Source organism: Cuculus canorus, chromosome 1 (genome assembly GCF_017976375.1).
Source record: "Cuculus canorus isolate bCucCan1 chromosome 1, bCucCan1.pri, whole genome shotgun sequence".
Lineage (NCBI taxonomy): Eukaryota > Metazoa > Chordata > Aves > Cuculiformes > Cuculidae > Cuculus > Cuculus canorus.
The window spans coordinates 156826562-156849911 of NC_071401.1; the positions used below are offsets into that span (position 1 = coordinate 156826562).

General features: G+C 44.1%; 1 protein-coding gene across 3 annotated transcripts in view; it reads left to right on the forward strand.

Annotated features, from left to right (window-relative positions):
- The window catches only part of GRIN2B (glutamate ionotropic receptor NMDA type subunit 2B), a 215385-nt gene that overhangs the window by 5927 nt on the left and 186108 nt on the right, over positions 1-23350 (forward strand). Inside the window, exon 1 of one of the 3 annotated variants that reach the window (XM_054056467.1) lies at positions 13816-13864. The exons of the other annotated variants lie outside the window; for them this stretch is intronic. The gene's annotated coding sequence lies outside the window, so the exon portion shown is untranslated. Of the gene's footprint in view, positions 1-13815; positions 13865-23350 lie in introns of those variants that run through there. 3 annotated transcript variants of the gene reach the window in all.

Genomic DNA, 23350 nt, shown 5'->3' on the forward strand with positions numbered 1-23350 from the left:
TGTACTTATGGCCACTAAAAAAGGGGAGAGGTATGTGTTTTGAGACTCACTGTCAGCTGATGCTTCCTCAAATAGAGGGTATTTGCAGACTGTAAAGTATGCTGGGTGGCTCTCCTCCCTTTCTAATAGAACCAATGAAATACTGTATTTTAGAGCCACCAATACAGATGGATTGATTAACCGTCTGGGGAACAAGAAAAAGATGAATGAAAGTGTGGTTACTGGCTCAAAGAGAAAGGGATATTAAGTTGAGACGTCTGCTATATTAACTCCCTATACCTCTAACCCCATCCACAAGGAAGGTTCAAATCTAAAGAGTCAGTGAAAATGGCTAAGGTAGAATGTTAAGTTGCGAGCTCCGAATACTGAAGATGCTCCGATATTCCCAGAGCACATACAGTGTCATTAATATTGGTGTGCATGGCTGTGCTGAAACATTTCTAGGGAAGAAACACTTTTATGGGAAAAACAGGAATTTGGTCTTCATGGTCTGTTTGGTGGCTTGTCTCTGCTGATTGCTCATCCACCAAAACAGGTGTGGGGTCAGCAGTTTATCTGACCTGAATAATCCATGGGATGTTATTCTGTCACTTCTGCACAGCCCTGGTATGCTAAGCATGTAGGAGTTCGTGTCTAGTTAACTCTCCATGTGACAAACTCATAAATTACTTCTCAAGGTAGCAGTCAGCCTACACTACATGGTCTGTGTGTAGCTATCTAGTTGTGAAATGGAAGCAGTTCTTGCTTACTACACTCCTATTCTGGGTTTGAACGACCGATCAAGGAATGATTCACTCTAGTTACCGCCATTCTCTACTGGACCTGCTGTCCAGCCCATGTGCGAGTTCTGCATGCAGTCTTTGTTTATTCAAAATTGTGAAATGGTATGTCTAACACCTATTTACAGATGTGGTTAAGCCCTGCTTAGATAACTGCTTTCTGTTTGGGGGCTGCACCTCTAAGAGACAGTAGGACTGGGGAGAGCGTGGGGGAGTGAACAAAGGCAATGATCGCAGATCAGAGGAAACAAGACCTGTAAATAAAGGTTGGGAGAGCCAGGCAAGCTCAATCTGAAAGAAAGACAACTGTGGGTGGATACCTAACTGTCTGCAAATACATAAAAGACTGTTACAGAAAGAGGACATGGGCCAATTATTCTCATTAGTCACCGAGGACAGATCAGGAAATAAATGAGTTTAAGATGAAGCAGTGAGAATACAGATTAAACATGAAATTAAATGTTTACTGCAGTAATGGTTTAGTGACAGTAGAAGATGCTGATATACGTGGCAGAATGGATGTGACCGACAATATTTAAAGCTAGATGTAGGTGCTGAACTATGAGGATTTTGTATCTAATAAAATCTGTCTCCAGTGAACCATAGATCATCATATTTGCATGCCTAACAAAACAACTTTGGAAGAAAGATAATGAGGTTCATCTATTCTGTGTGCAGGAGGGAGAGACTGACCGTCCCATTGAACCCCTCCCCACCTGAGTGGATTTGGCTCTATGCTTCGACTCTCATATCGTACCTGTAGGAGTCAACATGATGATGTTGACTGGTGGCAGAGCTTGAGCATATACGGAGCTCCCCAAAGATGACTGGTTTTCCAAACCTCTGGTGTTTCTTCTCCCAGGGGGACGGTTAGATCTCCAGTATAGAAATCTGTGTGTAAGAGACTTACAAGGAAATGATGCTATAGCATTTGCAGGTGCAGTTCTTGAATCCTGGGGTACCTTGGGCTGTTTTATTCTAAGATCATGTCCCTTTCATTAAGAAGCTTCCATCTGTCTGTAGCCATTGCTTTCAAGGTTTTACACTATCACAGCATCTGAATAGCTAGTGTGCCAAAACCTGATACTGCAAGGGGAGGTGACATATATCATCGCATCCTGAACGATGTGAAAATGCACGCCTTGCTATTTCATGTCATTTTTTGTCTTGCAAGATGAGCTTCAGTTTAAAGCTGCCTTCTGTTTACTCACCTTTGATGCTTCCAGAAGATAAAATGGGATTTGAGGAGCCACAAGCATTGTGGTTGCTGATAATCACTGGTTTTACTAACCAGCCTTCACAGTTGCACCTCTCTGTGCTCTGAGTTGGAGGAGCTTCCTGTGTGTGGTTGTGGTTTGGACGGATGACTCTGTTAATGGGTTCAGAGAGGGTTTTCCCTACTTTGAGTCAGTAGAGGTTCCTGTACTGGTAGCTAACAGGGCTGGAAGTCCCTTTTGAGATTGTGAGTTTGGCCAGCAATGGGAATGTGCTGTGTGGCTTAAAGCCTAGTCCAGTTTATGTCCTTCTGTCTATCAGCAGAAGAGGGGACTGTGGTACCACCTTGCTGGTGGATTGCGCTATATTTTTAGCAGAGCAACAAGCACATAATCCTGACTTCCGATGTTTTTTGCTAGAATCAGCAGTTTAATATACAGGTGTCCAGGACAAACTCAAGCTCAAATGAAGGAAATGACATGATAAACTCTCCTTTTTTATTAAGCTTGGATTTAAAACTTCTACTTCACCTCTTCTCCTGATCTCTTAGGCTTGCTATGCACTGTTAAGGAGCTAACATGCCTGACTCTCTCGTATGGATATGCTTTCTTTCATGTATGACCTCCAAAGAATTTGGAGGATTTGGTGAAAGGAAACAAGTGAAAAACTTTAATTAAAGTCACAGTTTCAAAACAGACTAGAAGGCGAGATTGTTACTAAAAGCCAGCTGAAGCAGATAAGATTTGGTGTCATGAACCCACTGATAATTTACTAACACAAATACCCTGTCGTACATCACAGATGATTGCCTAATGAACATAAAATTGTTTTCAGGTGATTGGCATAATAGCCTAATGATAGCTGAAAACAGCCGTGGCTGTGCATTGCCTCCAGCTGTGGACCATGAACAGGACATGGAGTGATATGAGTAGGTGAGACGTTGCGGTCTGCAGGAGCAAAGGCCTATGGTTTCATGCTGTTACATGGGACCTTTGCTACTCCAGCATCCCCAGCTGGGAATGAGGTCCTGGAGGTACAGTGTAGGTGTTTGGAACATGAAAGGCAAAGACCCTAAATGAATACTGCCTGGAAGTGAACTGCAGAAGGTCTGCCAGCAATCTAAAAGCTGCCTCTGATTCCAAGGGCAATCCAAAATCTTCACAGCATCTGAGGGCAGGTGATTTTGAAGCCTGTGCTGTGAGAAGAGTGGCTCCACTGCTGCATGGAAAGGTGTAGAGATACTGGCAGCTGCTTCAAGAGGCAGATGGAGAAAGGGTCGCTGCAGTGAATCTCTTTGCGCTAGGTAAAGTGGGATGTTAATTAATTGCACATGGATGGATTGCTGGGGAATTTCTGTCACAGGACTCTGATGAGAAATGCATTTAGAGTGCATTGTGGTAGAGGAAATGCACAAAGATGCACTAACTCGTGGCTACTCACACATAGGCATACACTTACATGGAAAGCACGCACAAGGGATCTGCTATCCCTGCACCTTGCTCTCTCCTCCTCTATAATTCTCTGGTATTGCTGGCTGCTGTAGTCAGTGGCCTAAGCATCTCAGGGGAATTCCCTTGTGTCAGACGTGTTTCAGCAGAGGCAAGATGAAACATCAGAGGCTGACAATACCCAAGGGATGGTCTAATGAAAGCGACAGAATGACATAATCTGTTCTCTCAGTCTCTCCTCTTCAGCTCTCCATGCTTTTGATGCAACTTGAAATTACCATCTAATTTATTACTGAAAAGGTGAATATAATATAATTAAAATTGCAAAGATAGTGTCCTGAAACATTGAAAGTCAAAGTATAAAAGCAGAATGTGTTTTGAGGTACTGTGTATTTGATTATTCTGGGAGGAAGCTTTTAAGACTCCATCTGGAAGTAACAAAGTGGTAAATGCTACAAAAGTATAAATGGAATATCAGAAGAGAATTGCAATCATTTCATTACATGATGGGGGGCCTGTACGCTAAACAGATAAGGAGATAACAACTAAGCAGCTTAGAAGAAGAGGATAGCTGTGGGATGGCTGCCTTCAAAGATACGATGACTCTTACAGAAAGCTCTCTTTGAGTCGCTGGTTTGAAAGTTTGCAAAAAACCCAAAGATTCGGAGAAAACTGTAAGGATCATGATTTATCTGCTTTTAATTTGCACCATTTCAGTGGGGACTAAAGGGGCTAAAAGGCTTTCTGAACTTCAGGGCTCAGGGAACTTTGCAGGAGCTGAGTGCCTGTGCCTCAGTGCTCTCTGAAGCAGAAGCTGGATACCCACAGCGGGCGTCTTGCATGAACAACCCTTTCTGTGCAATGATTTTTTTACTGGAGGGAGGATTAACTTTCAGAAACCAGGAGACACACAATAGGAGATGAGTGTTGGTTAACGACATACCTTGCCTTAATACTCTTATACTTTTTTTTTGTGAGGACATTAAGGTGAAATTTTGTTCGTTGTTCACAGCTTGTTGGAGAGATCTCTGACTTCAGCTTTTGACATTAGAGATGATGATTAAGGGTTTTGACAGAAGAGGTTTGTAACGTAGTGAATGTAGCAGGAAATAGGTTTACTGCCCCACAAAAAAAAAAAAAAAGAAATAGTAATTTCGCAGATCTTGCGAATTCTTCACTGAAATTAATTAGAACATTTGATGTGTTTTCATGAAAAAGCAGAGAAAAACCCAGAATAGCTAGCAGCCTGGTAAGCAGAAAAGTTACTGGGTTTTGGGTGACGCATTCTTATTCTGCATACTTTGGAGTGGAGACTTGTCCCCTAGGCTCTGCTAGCCAACATGAGGGCCCAGACTACTGGGTCCTCTGCAGTAATACTTTCTCAGTTGGAGCTTTTCCAGTTGGAGCTGTTCTACTTTATATAAATGCCTATTCATTGTGCTGAAGAGGGAGTGCTCTAACAACTACGCTGTGAAGGTAGTTTGTTTCTTTGGCCCGATATAAAGTAATTACTTATATAAAGGGGAATGACTTCAGCATGAAAGAAATGGAGAAGTAGGCTCCATAGCCCAGAGGCGGTGAAGTCCTCTGAGTCTCAGGAGACATGGGAGCTAATTCTCCCTCTGAATTAGGCAATGAAGGTTTATTCTTGTTCTGTTTTGAAAGCATTTGTATTTCTTAGTGACAACAAAATGTTTTATTTAGTGTCCAGCTCCAGCGCTGACTCCAAGTGGGAAAAGAAGTGACAGGAGGAGGTGAATTCCCAGAGAACAAAGGCCTGATTCTCCAGCAAACGCTCTTAAACAAAGGATGAGAGATGAGAACTACAAAGACTCTGTGACAGGAAGCCAGAGTTACTGCTTCAATGAAAATTTTTATCATTTCCTATAATGTGCAGGTAGCTTTTTTAAGCTGTCTCTAGATCTTTAAAATCACTTGGGATTTTCATTCCTGCAGTTGGTATCCCTTGGCATCCCCCTCTCATTGTTCATTATACCTTTGCTTTTATAAGCTTGGTGCAAAGTTTGACTTTTATATGTAGAGGGGAGTGTTCCCAGAAGCTAACACTAGCCGTGGGAGTCATTGGAGAAAGACTTCTAAGGGCAGCTGGATGTGCTCCAGCTTGTCCCCTGGAGAAGCTAATCCCAATTGACTACAAAAGCAGCCTTCGTAGGTGTGCTTCTTAAAGGCTCTGTTGTTCTGTGTGTATGCATGTTAAGGGCATACAGGTTTAGGGTGGGAAGAGACAGGAGTTGTATTAAATTTTGCCACCAAATTTGGAAAACAGTCATGATTGAGGGAGAAACCAAAGTTTACTAACTTGGTGTTTTGTCTTATATTTTTCCACTGTAAGAAAGCTGACTGCCTGATAGTCCATCACTTCTTGGACGTGAAGGCCTGGAGGCCCCTCAGTCTGGGTCTGATGGTTCCCAAACATGATTTGAATTTTCAAGAAACAGCATTGTCCATGTAGGTCAGCCCAGCCACGATCTCTGGACTTCTCAGAGCTTAATTTCTAGCCAGAGTGGCAAGTTGGCACATGAGGTCCCTTGACAGGACCAGGAATCATAGGGCTGATCCTTGGCACCCCACAGAGAACTGTCCCTCAGGACACTGCAGGAAGGCTAAGGAGAGATAACCAGGGCTTGCTGCTTCAGTAACCACTGAATCCCAGGAGGAGGTGGTGTAAGAATGGCATTTAATTGTACGCCTTTGTACCTCTTTGCCTGCATGAATTTAGAAGCATTGCCTGTTTCCACCAAGGAAGATGTTTCGTAAGAAAATATTGCTTGCATGATGAAGCATAAAAATTGAACAAAACAGAAAATTAGAGAGAAGGTTTGCCCTGGCAGTCTAACTGTGTCCTTTTAAGTGCACAGGGTAATAGAGACATTTGTGGATCTTCTCTGACATGACAGTCTTCTGTGATACTTTAGTTTGGCAACTGTAGCAGGACAAATTGTGATATGTACCTACACAATGGTTCAGCTGCAGCCCAGAGGCTGGATTCTCTGTCTCTTTGAAGTCGGGTAGAATCTTGGCATTGGCTGTGGTGAGGACTGGGTTGACTTCGGATGTCTGATGCAAAGGCTCACAATATTTTCTTGAATCGCTTCATTTCAAAGTATTATTGCTTATAAACTTATTTGCTTTTTGCATCTGAGGAATGTCTGTTGAGGTACTACCTAAGTTGCTATTTTGATGCCTGCAATGAATGCTACAAAAGTCCTTAATGTTAGCTGCATGCAATGGGTGTTATTTTTTGTCTTAATATTTGATGATTTCGTTGTTTTTTAAGAATTAAATGATGTAATTTTAAGGATACTGACAGAGTCATCAACATCTCTTTTACTGTGTAAGTTTTCAAGTGTTTTCTTGACCGGCTAATGTATTGCTTTTCCTGCAGTATAAAATGGCAATAAGTGTGGAATCTGGTTGACATTCAGTTTTGGGATCAGATTAAGTTGTGTCGAGTTTTCTCCCCCAAATTCTCATGGACTGTGCCTGGAGGAAAAAAATCAATGTCTCTCTGGTAAGAACTGCTTAAAATGGCTCTATTTGGCATAGCTGAAATTTCCAATTGAACAGAACCTGAGACTTTTAAAACAATTTAACATTATTTTCTCATAATCTGAATCACTTTGAAAGAGTAATATAAAAAAATGGTATAAAAGTTGCAGGACAAAACTTGGTGGAAAATCATTGAACTTGATTTTACTGTCAGAGATCCAAAGAGAGACGAAAAAAAGAAAAAGTTAAAGACTTAAATTAACCTTAAACCACCTCATTTCCTTTATTATAGGGTGTTTAAATATTTAGTGAACTTAAAGGAGATGGCAGAAAGACAGTGTTTGGTCCAATGCTCCTGGATATGACAGACCTACACGTTCTTTAGGTGAAGCTTGGGGTTTAGAGAAGTTCGTATGCAAAGGACTTAAATTCAACCTTGGCTTTATAGAAGTGCTGCATTTATTATAACAGTTAAAGAAATACAAAAAAGCATCCAGAGCTATTCAATTCAATGAAAGATCAGCATAGTAATGTAAAGAGAGGGCAAATTTCACAGCAGGTTAAGCTGTGCCTCTTAATATAACTGTACGTGAAACATTATACGTTCATACCAGTGAACAGAAGAACATGCTGTGGAGCAACCTTGAGCACTACTTGCAGTGCACTGAATGGGTGGTGTTCCTTGGTGCAAAACTGGAGGGCCTGGCGGATATGTAAATGAGAATTGTCTCATTGCTTGCTAGAGAAGATGGTAGGAGACATGCTAAGATTTTTCTTGGCCATAGTCAGCTGTTGGCTGAAGTTGGCTGAAGCCAAGCTGACCTTCTCCATCCTGGCTGGGCTGGTTTAGTATATACTGATCAGCATTTGGCAGAAAATGCCCATCCTTGGTCTGTGCCAAGAGATATGTTCAGGTGGTTTGGCTGGAGTCCCTCTCCTCTAAATTTATGCGTAGGTCTTGTCTTTCTTTTCAGGGTAAAAGCATCCCATTTGTGGACTAGCCTCCTGCAAGGAGGACCTATGGGCTTCAAGGAAGTCCAAAGTGTAGAGGTGGGAGAGGTGAATGTGTGCACTTGCACCATGTTGCATTTTCTCAACAACCAAAGGATGGGTGCTCTTCAGTTTTGTACTTTTATTCAGTCGACTTGGTTTTCCCTCTGCTCAAAATGATCTTTTTTCCTGTACTGAGGATCTTTGAGGTGATGCTAAACACTGTCATAAATCCAGGCAATTCACACACCTTGAGGCTTTTCAAGTGACTTGAGTTGTGCTAAGCCTCTTCCCTCACTTCTTTCTATTGGCACACGAGTCCAGAAAGTTAAGCAGAAGACCTTGTCTTGCTGCTGTTGAGGAGGAAGTGGGCTGACATGGACCATGAGAATAGGTGGTGGCAGGAGGGCAGATTTATACACCTCATTGGACTTTCACTGGCAGTAAATTGCATTCTGGTCCTGGGAAAGCCTGGACCATGAGGGACTAAGAGAGCCAACTCATAAATTTACTCACACTAGCAGTACATAGGCACAGGAGAGGGTGGGAGGGAGTAGCCAGTGCTTTATTTTCTCGTTTTTTAGGGAGAGGGAAACTGGTGCTACAGACTCCTGGGCATGAGTAGATGTGCCTCCCCCTTCACCGGGGAGCCAGAGCGGGAAGGGAGCAGGTGCAGCCAGAGGCACAGTGGCAAGGACCCCTGACCCACGTCATTCAGACATTGCTGAGCTGCGTCTGCATTGTGGCTAGTGGGAGCAGGATTGGGCTGAGCAGCATCTCCCCACCGAGCTGAACAACTGTGGAAGTGATGCATCAGTACTGCCCAGGGCTAGCTCTATTCACCCCTGACAGTGTGGCACATCACTTTGCTCCTCCATCATCTTCCCCTCTCCTCCTGCACAAGCGCAACTGGACTTCATGCTGTCACTTCTGGCTTGGGGTCAGGGCAGCCCTGCCGGTGATCTGTGTGGCTGTGGAGCAAAGCCTGTCTCACTGCCTTTGAACTAGTTTTGGAGCTGTTGGAGGCTCTGGTGTCTGCAGGGGAGCTGGGAGGGAGAAGAGTTTTGGAGAAAGACAAGGTTTGGAGAAGTGGGAAAGTTTTTTTTCTTCTGCAGGTCCTGCTTCTGTGACTGCCTGGTGCTCAAGTGGTGTCTGGGGTGCTTTGCACCAATATGATGTCTCACAGGGAGGCTCTGAAGAAGACCCATCCTGCCTGCCCCTCCTTTTAGGATGAAGGAGAAGGGGAGCCTTTGACACCACAATTTGGAGGAAGGTGATGTGCAGGCCATTGGGAAGGTGCCATGCCCATTTTGAGGGTGCATATGGAGTAACCGGTGGACAGTACCACCAGCAGTGGTACATTTGAGTGATGTTGGGTGGTCTTTAATCGGCACCTGCCCAGGGCTCCCAGTTGTTCCCACAGGGCCTTGCACGGGTCTTCAAGGTCTACTGCTTTTTCTGAGAGCAGCAGCGTCTGATGCAAAGCCATCATGCAGCGGCACAACGTTGGTATGCCAGCAAAGCCCAGCTGCAGCATTTGAAAGCCCTTTGGCAGTTTTCGGTGAGGGACTGATGCTAGGCATAAGCATGTAAAAAATCCATATTGTCTTGTGAATCTGGGAACGTGCTTTGACTTTACTCTGATGACAAACCCCGTGCCTTTTGCTTTGTGGGAATATTTCCACTAGAAATCAAAGAGATTTGAGATATATAGCTTGCTAAGCAGTCATACCTCAGAATAGGATTTGAGGATTAGCAGAGTGAATAATAAATTGAATAGTAGGAGTTAAAATCAGACTGCACTCGTAAAGAAAGCAGAGATGAGAGGTACACCCCTGGAAAGCAGTAATGCCAGAAATGATACTGGGGTTACACCGGTTAACAAATGAGATATGGGCTCACAACATAATGCGGCAGCAAAGAAGCTGATGTGATTTCTGAATTGCATAAATGGAACTATTGCATCTCAGAGTGAGGAAATGTTTTCTACGTGTTTCTAGTCATGTTTTCTTCATGTGCTTGTTCTGAGTGTACCTAAGCTATTGAGTTCAGTTCTGGAGAACTCAGTGCCCAAAGATGGCAGCAAATTAGAACAAATTCAGTGGAGCAACAAAAATGATTAAGATGCTGGAGGGATTGATCTAAGAGGGAAGATTAAAGTAACTAATTACATTTAGCTTGGCCAAATGACAATTAAAAGGGAGATGTGATGACTGCCTTAAAGTGTGTGCTTAAGAATGTAAACACCGAGGAGAGAGAGAGGGAGCGAGGAATTGTTTAGTGCTGTCAGAGTGAGGTTGGTTAGATGCCTGGTCTGCGCTGTTAGGGGAGTTGTGTAGGAACCTAAGCAGAACAGAAGAAGTAGCAGTAACCAAACAAGAGCAGGAAACAGAACAAAAGGAAGCACTGAATAGACAGCATGGTTCCCACTGTGAAGCGTGGCAGAGGGTAAAAGTGCCATTCCCCAGGAAGCGTGGCAGTCTTTGAACAAAAGTAGCTGTGGGAGCTTTGCTACAAGAAGTGTCTAAAATTCTTCAGGAGAGGAGGGAAAGGGTGCAGTGTTCCTGCAGGAGTCCACTCTCTCTGGTTTGCAGGACCTGTAGATCATTTCTTACCCGTCCTTTTGGTTGGGATTGTGTAGTGTTGCGTCTGCGTTTGGGTGTGGTTTTGAAAAAGATAGTTTGTGGGCTAGAGGGGGAGCAAGCAAGGGGAGAAAGGTAGATGACAGTAGACACCAAGTAACGTAGAAATGTGCTAAGAGAGCCAGGCATATTCAATCTAGAGGGAAGACAACTGTGGGTGGACACCTAACACTGCAAATCCAAAATGGGCTGTTATAAAGAGGAACAGGGTCCAATTACTGTCTTTAGTGACTAAGGGCAGATCTGGAAGAAGGTGGGCTCTTAGCTAAAGGTGGGAAAAGTGGGATCTGTATGAAGGAGAAATCTAGGTGTCGGGTGACAAGGAGGCTAAGAGGGCATGGGGGAATCATTGGAGAATATATATACTCAGAGATGACATGAGACACTTGCCTTTCGGGAGGTGACGTGGGCATCAGGAAACCGTTCTTGTTTCATCAAGATTCCTTATGATTTCATAGTCTTTAAAAGGCTGCGAGCATCTAAATGAGTGCATCCACACCAGTGCTGTGGTGCTTTATCCTTGGAGGCTGTTTGTTCAGGACATATTTGTTAATGTTTCTGTTTAATTATATTTTTGTCTTTGATTATGGATCTATTTGAATGCTGCCTTTTGCAATGAAGGGACTATGGATGAAATTCGTGCTTCTTGCAAAAATGCAGTAAAGAGCTAGTTCCAGCAGAGTGTGCATTAGCTGGTTTTTTTTTGCCCCTTTGGTGTGATTCTTTTTTTGGGGTATGAAATATCTTAATTAGCTTGAGGAAAAAGAAGAAGTCTCTATGCGGTACTGTATCTCGTCATTTTGAGAGGCACAGGAAAATATCATGAAGCATGAGCTTTTATCATAGTGATTCTTATACAGTTGTACTTATGAGATTTTGCACATTTTTTCAGATAAAGTCAATTTTCAGATGCTAGGATGGTATTCTGTACATGGAAATATTAATTTTCTGGTCTGCTTTTAAGACAGTGCATTTCAAAGTGAAATAAAAAGGTGAGAATAAAAAATGGAGCCATAAGCCAGTGCAGTATCTCAGCCAGTGCCTCCAGTCTCTCTGGGTAAATGGTGCTCTGGAGCCTGATGTGAAGAGCATCCTAAATGTATTATTTTGTAATACCTGTTTAGAGGTTTGTTTATAAAATAAATGCTTCAGTTTAGTTCCCTCTCTGATGATGACAGTGTCCCAGTGACACAGCTAGTTCCTGGGCAATTTTAAGAGGGAGGTCAAAGAGTGACTGGACCCCAGGATCAGAGAAACAGGTTCTTACCATGACCTTAGAAGAGCACTTTTTAAGTCAAAGGCTGAAGCATTGTGTGCAAGTGGATCTATGCTCTCCTAGACTACAGGGAGGCTTGTCTTTGTGGTAAAGATTGGAGGCAGGTCAGCAGGGTTCCATATCTGACTTTTCCGTGCAGTGGCTCCTACTCAGTTAATCAACAGCTGTTGACAATAAACTCATTTCCCTTCCCTGCCTCAACAGTTTGTTCCTGCAGCAGATCAGTGGTCTGGCAAACCCACCTTCATTGCTGGTTGAGGATAGCATGTAAGGCTGTTGACTGGAGTGGCTGAAATCCAGGCATGTCTCCTTCTCCCTTGCCTGCTACAGGCAGTACCTTCTTATGAGCATGGGGTAGAACAAGTCTTAAACAGTAGCAGGGTTTGTCAGAGCCCATGAACAAGTCACTCAGCACACCTATTCATCTGTGAGCTGATGGACATCCCCCCCAATACAGCTGTATTCAAAAGTCACACTTTCTTTTGTGTTTGTGAGGTGCCCTGAGGCTCTTCAGGCTGATGATGCCATAGAAAAATACTTACTCTTTACTTGGTCTTGACTTTCAGAGCTCTACCCTTGGCATCCTTCAGTGGTTTGGCACTTACTGAAAGAAATAAAGCAAAAGCATCGTTCAGCGCAGAAAAGCACTTCACAAAGCATATTCTGATGAAGTCAGCTCCTTGAACAGCTGCGACAGGGACAGGGAAGCAGCCAGAAATACATAAAGGGGAATATGATGGGAGATTTATGCTGGTGAATACCAGTCTATGATGAGTCCTACAAGATCTATGCCTAGAGAAGATCTTGGTGCTATGTCTCCTGCAAAGCCTTCATCCCAGACTTCCAAGGTGCTGCAGCCAATATTCGGTTTGCAGATGTCCTGCATGATATGGGGCTTTGCATAGAGTCAAATCTCACATCATCTATGCAACAAGTTTGGGGCATATTGCTTTTCCCTACATTTCTGTCACAAGAGTAAACTTCTTAGGTATTTATTTATTTGTCTATTAATTTTTGGAAGGCAGCTGCTGGGCTCATGCAGTTTGACTTGTCAGTGCCAGCACGGTGAATCAACCAAGTGCCCTGGACTTGCAGAGTCTTTAGGAAGAATTGCACTCCTGTTGCTGATGTATTGGACAATGGTGAGGAACTTGGTCTGGATATCTCTACAACAGAGCAGAAGTTAGCTTTGGAAAACTTAAAATGTTACATTATTCCTAAATAAATAAATACGCCCTGCACTAAACACCTTCGTTCTAAAAATTAGTTAGTTTGAACCATACAAAAAAAATAAAGAAGAAAGTTGGTTTCTTTCCCCACAGATTCTCTGAGTGGCCAGATTTGCCTCTGAGTCAGAATGGAGGTGTAGTTTGAAACTGCAAAAGCTTTGCCCAAACATAATCCTTCTACTTTGCAAAGCTCCAAGAAGTAGCTGCTTGGGAGCAAGGACTCAGCTTAGATGCTGGCTCAGGGACACCAGAGCTGACACAGACAGCAGCTGCTCTGAAGGTTTTGTGGGTAGAGTCGGCAAAGTGGGAGCCTGTACTGGATGCGTGAACGTACACATGTATATGCCCCTGCTAGCAGCTGGCTGGCCTGTCATCCCCTCACTATGCTACAATACCAGCTAATGAGGTTTCTTACCTGAAAGGGCTGCATACCTGCATGCTCCCAGCCTGCTCTGCTGTGCTTTCATGTGCTGGCATTAGAAGACACATATATAGGACATTCTGACCTGCTTCATGCTTGACAGGCTGTAGAAGCTGATTGCTGGAGGCAGGCTTCGGTCTGCTTGCACATTGGCTTCAGGGTTTACATGCAGAGAAGTGTGGACCATTAGAGCTGCAGCCTCAATGTACCGCAGTTCGTTCTGTGTGACTTTATAGTGCTGGAGAGGCACAAACTGCATTGTACAAGATCTTTGCAGCAATGTGTTGTAATTTCTGAAGAAGACAATCAGCATATCCACCTTCCACTTGTCTGTAGCTTCCAGTGGGAGCCAAGGTACGTAAGCTGTGTCTTTCCTGTAGCCTGTTTCTGCTGTTGTTAATATCCATTGACAACTTTTTTCCCTGTACAATGCTGCAGGTTGGAAAGGCTGGTGGCACCGGAGGTGAATCACTACATGTTGATGTATTTACTTTACCTGTTGCTCTGTAGAAGCCTGAGATCCAGACATGGAGGTTTTAATGGCTCCCTGCCAATCGGATTAAATATTTAGCAGCAATAGGTCTGGGCATCACATTCCTGACAGTGTATTTCATGCATCATTTGCCATGAACGTTGGGAGATTTTTAGCTACCACTTGCAAAGTAACTCCCTATCCACTCTCTTTCCCATCCTCATCTCCTTTTTTCACCATCCCTCTCACTTTTCACTTTTGTTCTTGTTCTCACTTTCTCTGCTCTGCTGTTTCCTTCCCCTTAGCTTTTCCTCTTTTGTTCACCAGTGTGTGGTTGTGTACATTGCACCTGGAATGGATATCATCCTGTGATGGCAGAGTGGAAGCATTGACTGCATCAAATCAAGCATTCCTCCCTCCTTGGAAAAGCATGCAGAACTAGAAGAGGGTGCAGGTTGATGGCCTCTTTGGGGAGTGGGTACCCGGTGACTCAGGGAAGCACCCTGAGGACAAAGAAAGGAAAAACATCTCTATCATCATTCTTCATGGTGCAACTCATCTGTCTGCAATCATAATCTTTCTTGTTCTTGCACATACAACAGCTGCTCTGGGACTGTGACTATGGGACAGCCTTTTACTTTTAGTCCCTTCCTGTTGAAACCTTTTTAGAAGCAGACTGTGTGGGCTCAGCCATCCAACTGGAAGCGTGGTCACATCCATCCCCATGGGTTCCCCTTGTCCCACCAATTGTGGGGTTGCAGCAGACTGTCACCTGTGGCCACACAACTGGCTGATACGCCCTGTGCTGGGTTGAGGCCCGTCAAAACCAAAAGTCCAATGGATGTGGGGAAAAAAAAGAGGTGTATCTCTATATAAGGTTTCAATATGTCATGATATTTTCTGTACCGGCAGAGAATTGTGTCCTGGGACACAGCAAGCAGTGCAGGAGTGGCAAGGATCTTCCTTTACTTCCTTCAGTGTGCTGGACAACTGGTTTCACTTGTACAAAGTACAGTTGTGTGGCGATCATCTGAGTTTTCAGGCATGATGTGTAAGGAGATGGGCCCTTTTGAGGGGCTATGTGAGACAAGAATGATCACTGGCACTAGCAGTGGTTTGGGGCTGATTGTGGGTTGTGGAGTGTAAAGTCTCCTGGGCTAGTGAGCCCCACAGGCACAGTCATGCACTGTGTCTTTTATGCTGCAGAACTTTCTCTAGAGCTTGCTCTTCTCCTTTTACCCCTTGCTTCCAACGATTTGATGCTGTTCATTATAAGCTATGGTCAGATGATTTGACTCTGCATTACCTTGCCCCCTTGACTGTTTGGTATGTGCACCTTTTCCTCTGCTCTTGCTCCAGGCATGCTGCCTGCCTGAACGTGTCATTGCAGTCCCAGAGGAAGCTTGTGGTTCTCATTGCCTCCACACTCACCCTGTGGGATTGCTGCTCTCCATTCCTGTAGTCTCACATCTTGTACTCTGCTCCAACTGTTCTAGTGGTCCTGCGCTTCCAGTTTAGGAGATGTTGATTAGTGCCAGGGAGAGTTTTTCTGTGTGAGTTTCTTTCCTTGATGTGAAAAGTCCAAAACGCCATGGTGAAATGTCATCCTCTTCATTTCATATTTCTGTTGGCATGGGACATAACCTCTGTTCACTGCTCTTGCAGTAGTGTGGGCTTCAAGATGTGAGGGAGATGGGACTGTCTCCTCATGGCGGCTGCCAAAGGGATAGTTGGGGAGGTGCATTGCTTTGAAAGCTGGGATGCATGTGCTTGTGCATGAGATTATTTTTGCTTGTGAGAGAAGAGGAGGCCCTTCTAGTGAAGGGGAGAGCCAGGTCGCAGTGGCTAGACAAGATGGCTCTTTTTTTTTTTACTCTGCCTCAATAGGCGTTTTTGTCAGGGAATTTGCTGGAAAGGAGTATGGCAGAGCAGATGGTTTGAAGCAGGTACTGGGACATTTGGGAAGCTGCTATATAAAGAGCAAAAGACACCTGTAAATTCTGTAAAATGTAGTAACTAGTGATAGGCAAACCAGCCTGCTTAATTTCTTGTTTTATTTCTTTATTTTTTTTTTGTCTCCTCCCCTCCTCATTGCTCTGGGGCCCTCCAGTCAATTCCCCTGCATCTGGTGGCTTATTTCCCTACAGATGTCATCTTGGCAGTAGCTGACGCCTGAGCACCTCCCTTGGGAATCTTGAGCACTGCCTGAGTGGTTTTTCTTTCCTTAATGTCAGGGCACATGATTTTTTAAAATTTTTTTTTTTAATGATATGTATACTTTTAGGTGATTGCTTTTTATAAATAAATTAAAAGTTTAATAGTGGGGGAAGCTGTAAGGCACATAGATCTGGAGAGGACAATCCCTTAGCCACATGCCAGGCCAAGCTGGGTAAATGAATCAGCCAGAGGGGCTACACAGCTTGCCCACCAACTCACTTCAGCTCCAGGGCTAAGATCTCAGCTGTGGTCTGGTAGGTCTGCTGATCCTTTTAATTAGGAAAGGAGGAGTGAGAAATGGGTATTGCTTTTAGTTTTGTTGAAGTATCCCTGGCTTGAAGATGGGGCGGTGACAGGGCTGTGCTAGGAACATGGTCAGTTTAGGGTCCCTGAAGCTTTGCAGGCTTGGAAGATGAAGTACAAACAAGAGGAAGGGAATCCCAGAGCGATGCTGGTGCAATGTAGTCAGGTGATAATGCATACATAGCTTGTTTGTTCCAGCTTTTCCCCACTCTCTCCTGAGACAAGTGTCACAGGGAGCAGAGTAAGAGGCTGCTCTCTGGATGTGTGCTGAGTTTATTGATCTGAGCCCCCTCCCATAGCATCCAGTGCCTCGCAATGGTGTTAACAACTGTGCAGTGTGGGTTTAAAATGCTGCCACGTCAGATCAGAGAGGTTTTACGCTCCTCTGGCGCAGAGGTAGTGGAAACACTTAGTGCAGAGGCCTCCAGGAACTTCGGATCTTTGTGTATACAACAGTTGATGCAGCTGCATGCAAAAATGCCTTGTGGCTTGGAAATGAGATCCTGTCACAGTGTCATCCTGATGGGACACCAAAGCAGGACCTGTGTCAGAGAGACTTTGCAGGAAGCCAGCGTGGCATCTAAGTGCTGATTTATTTATTTATTTATTTATTTATTTATTTATTTATTTATTTTATTGAAACCAGTGACCACGTGGGGCTGCGGTTCAGCCCTATGGCCTAGACCTGGACTGCAGAAGTCTCAAAGCTGTGATGAGAAGGAGAAAAATGGAACCCCCAAAGTCGGTATAGCATCAGGAAACTCCAGGGAGAGGAGTGGTGTGCTGAAGGCAAAATTTGGAGAGGCAGTTTATACAGGCAACTTGGTTTGTTTTCTGTAGTGCATTTTAGAGGCTGGGTGACATTTGCAGCATACAATCTTTAGCTGTTCAGGATGTCAATATTGGTACTGTCATATACAAACAAGGGTGAGACCTAGCTAGAAACTGCAGCCTGTCACTAACTGAGTGCTTTAACTGGATAGTTACATGCAGCTGTAACCTCAGGGTTGTACAAAAGCCCTTCACAAAACAGAACTGGCATCTCGGCATAAATCTAGTGCTTCAGGATGGGCTGTGTGAAAACAGCCTTGACACAATATCCATTAACCCCCCACTTCGTGGCTGAGTGGTGTGTCAGCTTCCACCCCAGAAAAAACTCTCAGGAGGGAGAGCAGCTGTTCTGTGCCAGGAGCTGACCTCTGGCTTGGCAGCAAGATTTGGGTTTCTGTCTTGGAAGCTGATTTCCTACAAAGACCAGCCAAGATGTAAAATGGAGGCAACCTGAATGTTGTCTCAACTGTTGTGGTTTTCTTTAGCCCTCTAACCCCCTTTTTATTTTTCATTCTTCCCAGGGCCATTTTTGAGTTTTCCTGTTTTCAGGAATATAGAGGTTGAGTGCTTTTAGAACAGGTGGCATTTCAGGTCTGGCAGGAAGGGAGTAACTGGCTATCCTGCAAAGAAGTCTTCCCAGCTGCTTTCCTCCTCCAAAGAAATGCAGCCCTGTCTGCCGGTCCATAAGATGGAGTGTATAATATACTCACTTTCTATATAAAACCAAGCAATAATAACAAATATATATACACAAATAAATATATATATTGTATATAAATATATACAGAAAACATGCATACAGACTGTCATTTTACTTCATACCTAATTCTGGAGTGGGAATGCACTAGTGTTTCAGTATTGCCCTGTGGAAGCGTACACCAGGAAATAATGGGAACTGAAGTAAGAGTGTGAGTTGGTTCAACAAAATAACCCGCAAAGCAGAGCAGTTGCTTTCTGTAAACTCACGACAACTGATACCCTGTGGCTGCCAGCACTCCTTGAAACCTCTTGTGTTTCTCCAATGGTCTCACTTAGTTGCACAACAGGCACAGTACTGTTGTGAAGTCCGATGGAATCATAGGGGAACAGGCTACAAGCAGGACTTCCAGGTGGGTAGAAATTTAGTTTTAGTCTGACCTCGGTGGTGAAGTTCCCTTTCCTTGCATCTTGGAAATACTGGGAAACTGCAAGTTCAGAGGACCCAATAAAAAGGACTAATAACTGAGGTGAAGCTGTCAAAGCTCTCATGGCTGTTCCTCTCCTGGCTTCCAGAGCTTGTAGGATTTGCAGCTATGAGGCACTTTCACTGATGGCCTGGCCCTCAGGCCCTCGGAATTGGATCTGAGGACTTTTTCTCTATGGATCCCAGATTTCTGGCACCTCTGACATCATAGCCCCAGACAAGACTCTTGGGGTCTTCAGTCAGGATTTTTGTTTAGAGGGAACCAGAGCTCCCAGGGCTTTCTGGCCATGCTATGTAAGCCTGATGACTCGTCTGGCCATCTCCACCAGATCGGTTTAAAGCCAGGGTCCAACGGGCTCTGCTTCTGAGAGCCACTGCTGGGAAATCTTGCATTTTGATTTTCTGCAAGTGAATTAAGACAGAGCTGCACTTTAGATTTCCACTGTCCGATACCTTCTAGAACAAGACTCCCTGGATCTGTGGTAAACCGCAGGGCAGATTTTTTGTTGAAACAGATTTCTAAGTTTGGATTAGAATTGCTGTATGGATGGGGCTTGGCACTCAGGACCCTGGAGGCTGTCTGTACACTGCAGCTCTGCCTCACTCTCCAAAGGTCTGCGTTGCTATTGCTTTTCCTTGCTAGCAAGGAAGCTGCTTTGGAGTAGGTGAAAATGAATTGTGGGTTGAGGTATTTTCATGAGACTAGGCTTAACAAACTGGCACTTGCTGACAGCATGTTATTTCATCAGAAACTACTGATCAGCAGTATTTTGCAGTTTGAGTCAATGTGGCAAAGTCAATATTGGATATCGGATTTTACTTGGAAACTGACAACTGTTTATGGTATTACAGCAATTGCTTTCTCTCTGCTCCTAGCTAAACTAGAATTTATTGTCCAGAAGATCTTGGGCATACAGGTTTTAATACATTCTCTTGGGATCTTGTGAGTAATGTTGGGAATGATCTCACAAGATGACACTGCTGCCTTCGGGGAAGTGCAATGGAAAGGAATAATAATAATCTGAGCTCCTGTAGCTTCTATCACTTGAAAGCTAGAAGTACTTTAAATACTATAAATAATTAAACCTTCTAACTCTGTGAAGCAGAGAAGATGCATCTCCGTCTTTCTGATGAGGAGAATAAGGCGAAGGGTGAGGAAGAAACAATGGTGTTTACACTTCCAAAAAATGCTTATTGATTTTAGATGGTGGTATGAAGGATTCGAGCAAGACTTTGCTTGTTGTGGTTTGTTCTCTCTATGATTTCAAGAGTTAAAGCCTGATACCTAACAGTGTGAATACAAGTGAGCTAAGAGGTAGGAAGGATGGATCAAAAATATAACAATGTTTAAAGTGAGGAATGGAATGACTATGGGAGCCATAGAGGCCAAAGAAGAGTAAGTGATGGATAGAAAATCTGAGAAAGGCAGTAGATTAGGGCATATATTGTGGCTTGAAGGAAGTTCATTTGGAATATGGAAATTCTGGATTTTCATTTATGCTAAGCACACTTATGCTATTTGAAAGGACTAAACTAGACTAAACTGACCTTAAAGCTTACGTAACTTATAGCTACACTTTGTCCATAGTTTTTATATTTATCTACAGGTAGCGTATTCTTTATTGTGATGGTCATCTGTTTTTGACAATTGTTCTCTCTTATTCTTTCTACTAATGCTTTATTTCCCTGCTGCAAATGTAAGCTGTAGTGACTTTTGTGTAAATGTCTCAAGGGGGCTGAGCTGCAACCTGTGGAAAGCAGTGGTGGAGCTGGACTGGGAGGAGTCATGAGCTGGTGCATCCTTATATGCATTGGCTGGCATGTGAGGGAATGAACAGCCAGGTGAGTTATCAAGAAAAGTGACTGAAGCAACCAGCATAAGTGAATCTGAGAAGCTGGAGAAGAGAGAGAACAGAAGAAAAAAATGCATGGAAATGGCATTCAGCTGAGCCAAATCTAATCTGTTAGCTTGCATTGGATTTGGCCCTGTCCCTGAAGCATCGACAACCAGTGACTAGCTGTGGTTCAGAAGTGGCTTTGCCTATGTATGTTTCCATCATTGCAACTCTATAAATATGATTGAGTGCTGAGCGGAGGGAGAGGTCAGTGGCTGCTGGGCTGGTTTTCTCCAGCTGGGAAAGCTTTCTGGATGCTATTGATTGAAGGTCTCAGTAAGATGAATCGGCCCTGACCTGTCATACAATCGCAGGCACAGCATGGTCTGGTGCACAGCACTAATGTACTGTGAAAGCATATTGTATCCAGCGGCTTGATGACTGGTGCCTTACTGGTCATTGAACTCAGGGAGGGAAAGATAGAGAGAGGGGAGAGTGTTTCGTGGGGAGTGTAGAGAGGGAAATGAAGAATCAGGAAAAGGAGAAGAAAAATGAAACCACAAAAAATTCCTCATTTGCACCTGGTATTTCTCCCTTCATCCTGGCTTTCATATTTATTGTAAGGATGAAGCTTTTCTAACGGGATGAGTGTTTTGGGGGGTGCTTCTGGGTTGGGAGTGTACAACTCCAAACATCTTGAATGTCACTCTTTTTGGTGACACACATTGGGCTTCCCTTGTTACTTCTTCTACTTAGATTTTGTTTTGTTTTTCTGTGAGGAGTGGTGACAAGAACATCAAAGTCATTTGCTGAGAATCAGACTGAGAAAAGGGAAGGGACAACGGACAGGCAATTCCAAGGAAGGACGCTCACAATAAGGTTTTCTGGGGACTCATCTGTATCTTCTAGTGGCTTGACCAGAGCCAGCTTTTGACCCCTCTTGGTTCTGGTGGGTGTGGCATGCTAAAAACACCTATTGGTCTCTCTTACTACCAGATTAATTCACTGTCCTGTTTCATGCAAGGCTGCTGTTCTCGTGGGGTCCCTTGGTAACTGAACTCCAGTGGCCAAAATGCTGCATACCAGTGGAAATCAAGAGGTTACAAAGCTCCTGAGGGATATTGGCAGTTTGCAAAACATGGCCCATCAAGAGTCTGTAGCACTGAGGCTTTGCCATGGACCCGGTCACAGGATGCATCTTCCCCTCTCCGCCCTGCTGCCTCCACTTAGTGGCTTCTTTGCCCTCCTCTCTCACCTTGGTGTTTCAGACATCAAGCTGCCTTCTCTGCCATTTCTGCTGTCTGTAACATCTTTATGAGGGCTTGCTCAGGTCTGGTGAGCTCTAGCACTCTGCTTAGGGCTCTTCAGGATTTGCTATAATGGTGCCACAATGATCAGAGGCAATGTAAGGAATATCTTCTAGCTTGCCCTTGCTGCATGGGCTGCAAGACTAAAAGGTGCACCCTCGAAGATCTTTCCTAATGGATAGGCATACTTTTGTTTTAAAGCTTTTTCCCATTTCATACTTTATATCTGAAGAGACAGGCAGCAAACTGGATGGCTACATCCAAACTGCAGGTGTAGTTTAAGGCTGTTTCCCTCTAGTTCAGGTGGTCTTTTTGGGATTCTCAGTAATGTAGAAGGAGGAATCAATCTCTTCCTGAAAAAAAAAAAAAGAAAAATAATATTTTCTTTCCCACTTACGGTACGGTTTAAGAAACCTGTGTGATTTGGCTTTTGCATTGTTTACATCTGGCATCTAAAGAACTTAAGACTGTCTCAATGTGAGACTTTGAGTAACCCATGGGGTTTCAGTGCTGGCGTGGTGTTTGGCAGCTGCCTTCAGGAGACAGTGCAGTCTCCATCTGCCTGCTCTCTCTTTTCCCTGTAAGGAAATGATGTAGGGACTGAACAGGTACTGAGTCTGGTGCACGAGAGAGTCTGGGGAACAGGAAAGTCCAACTTTGGAAGTAAAAATTCTCCTAATTTTTTAAATGTTGAAATTCAATATGACAATCTGCCAGTGCACAAAATGCAGAGTTGATTAAGGTTGAATAGAAAACCTCAAATTAATACAGCAATAATGAGAAATGCCGAGGATGTGCTTCTCCAAATCATCCAAGCGCAGTTAAATGTTTGTTTCTCGTGGGTATTAATGAATTGGAGGTATATAAATCCCTAGCTATTGGAAACTGCAGTTTTTAATGTCCTCATGTTATTAATGTGCTGTTGACTCCTGCTTGGAAATGAAATCTGGAAGTGGAGAACTGAGCAATGAAGGAAGGGATTGCAGCATGGATTACTGAATTGTTCCAGTTTGATTTAGCTGGTGAAATGAGTGTTCTGTATGCAGTGTTCTGTATGTCTAAACCTTGTCTTGCACTTCAGGAGGGAAAGCTGCTTTCGACCGTGCTGAAATCCCTTAGGAGGGGACACACATGCACAGCGACATGCCCTTTGCTTTGGATGATCTTGCTTTGAGCCTGGATCTGGTTCTGAGATGGGGCAGATCACAGTCGGAATTGCGAAATAGTGCACGTCTCGTAAGCTTTGAAGCCCTTGTTTCAAATGGAGCGTGCACAGAGCAACAGATGTGGCAACTGAACCCTCCAGGTGGTGAGGATATTTCAGTCTGTGGCAGGTAGGGCCTGTCTCATCCCTCTAAACTTGTCCAAGTGGGATGCCGGGGGGCAGTGTGAGGTCCTGGCAGGGGAACAGTGGCTCCAGACTGGCTTCGCGAGCCAGGCTTGCAGAGAGCGATAGCTGTGCCAAGCCTCTATGCCCTGGCATTTAGTAGTTGGCACTGGGCAATGCCAGACTGACCTGCTGTCTTGTTTAATGGCTTTCGTGTGTGTGACACTGACTCCTGCAGCTCTGCACGTGTATGCCAGCCTGGGTGAGCAGGTCAGACTTGCTCCTGCTCTTCCTTGCTCAGCCGCTACCTTCATCCTCCCTCCCTCATCTTGCCCAGGACCCAAGAGGACTCAGCATATGAGGAG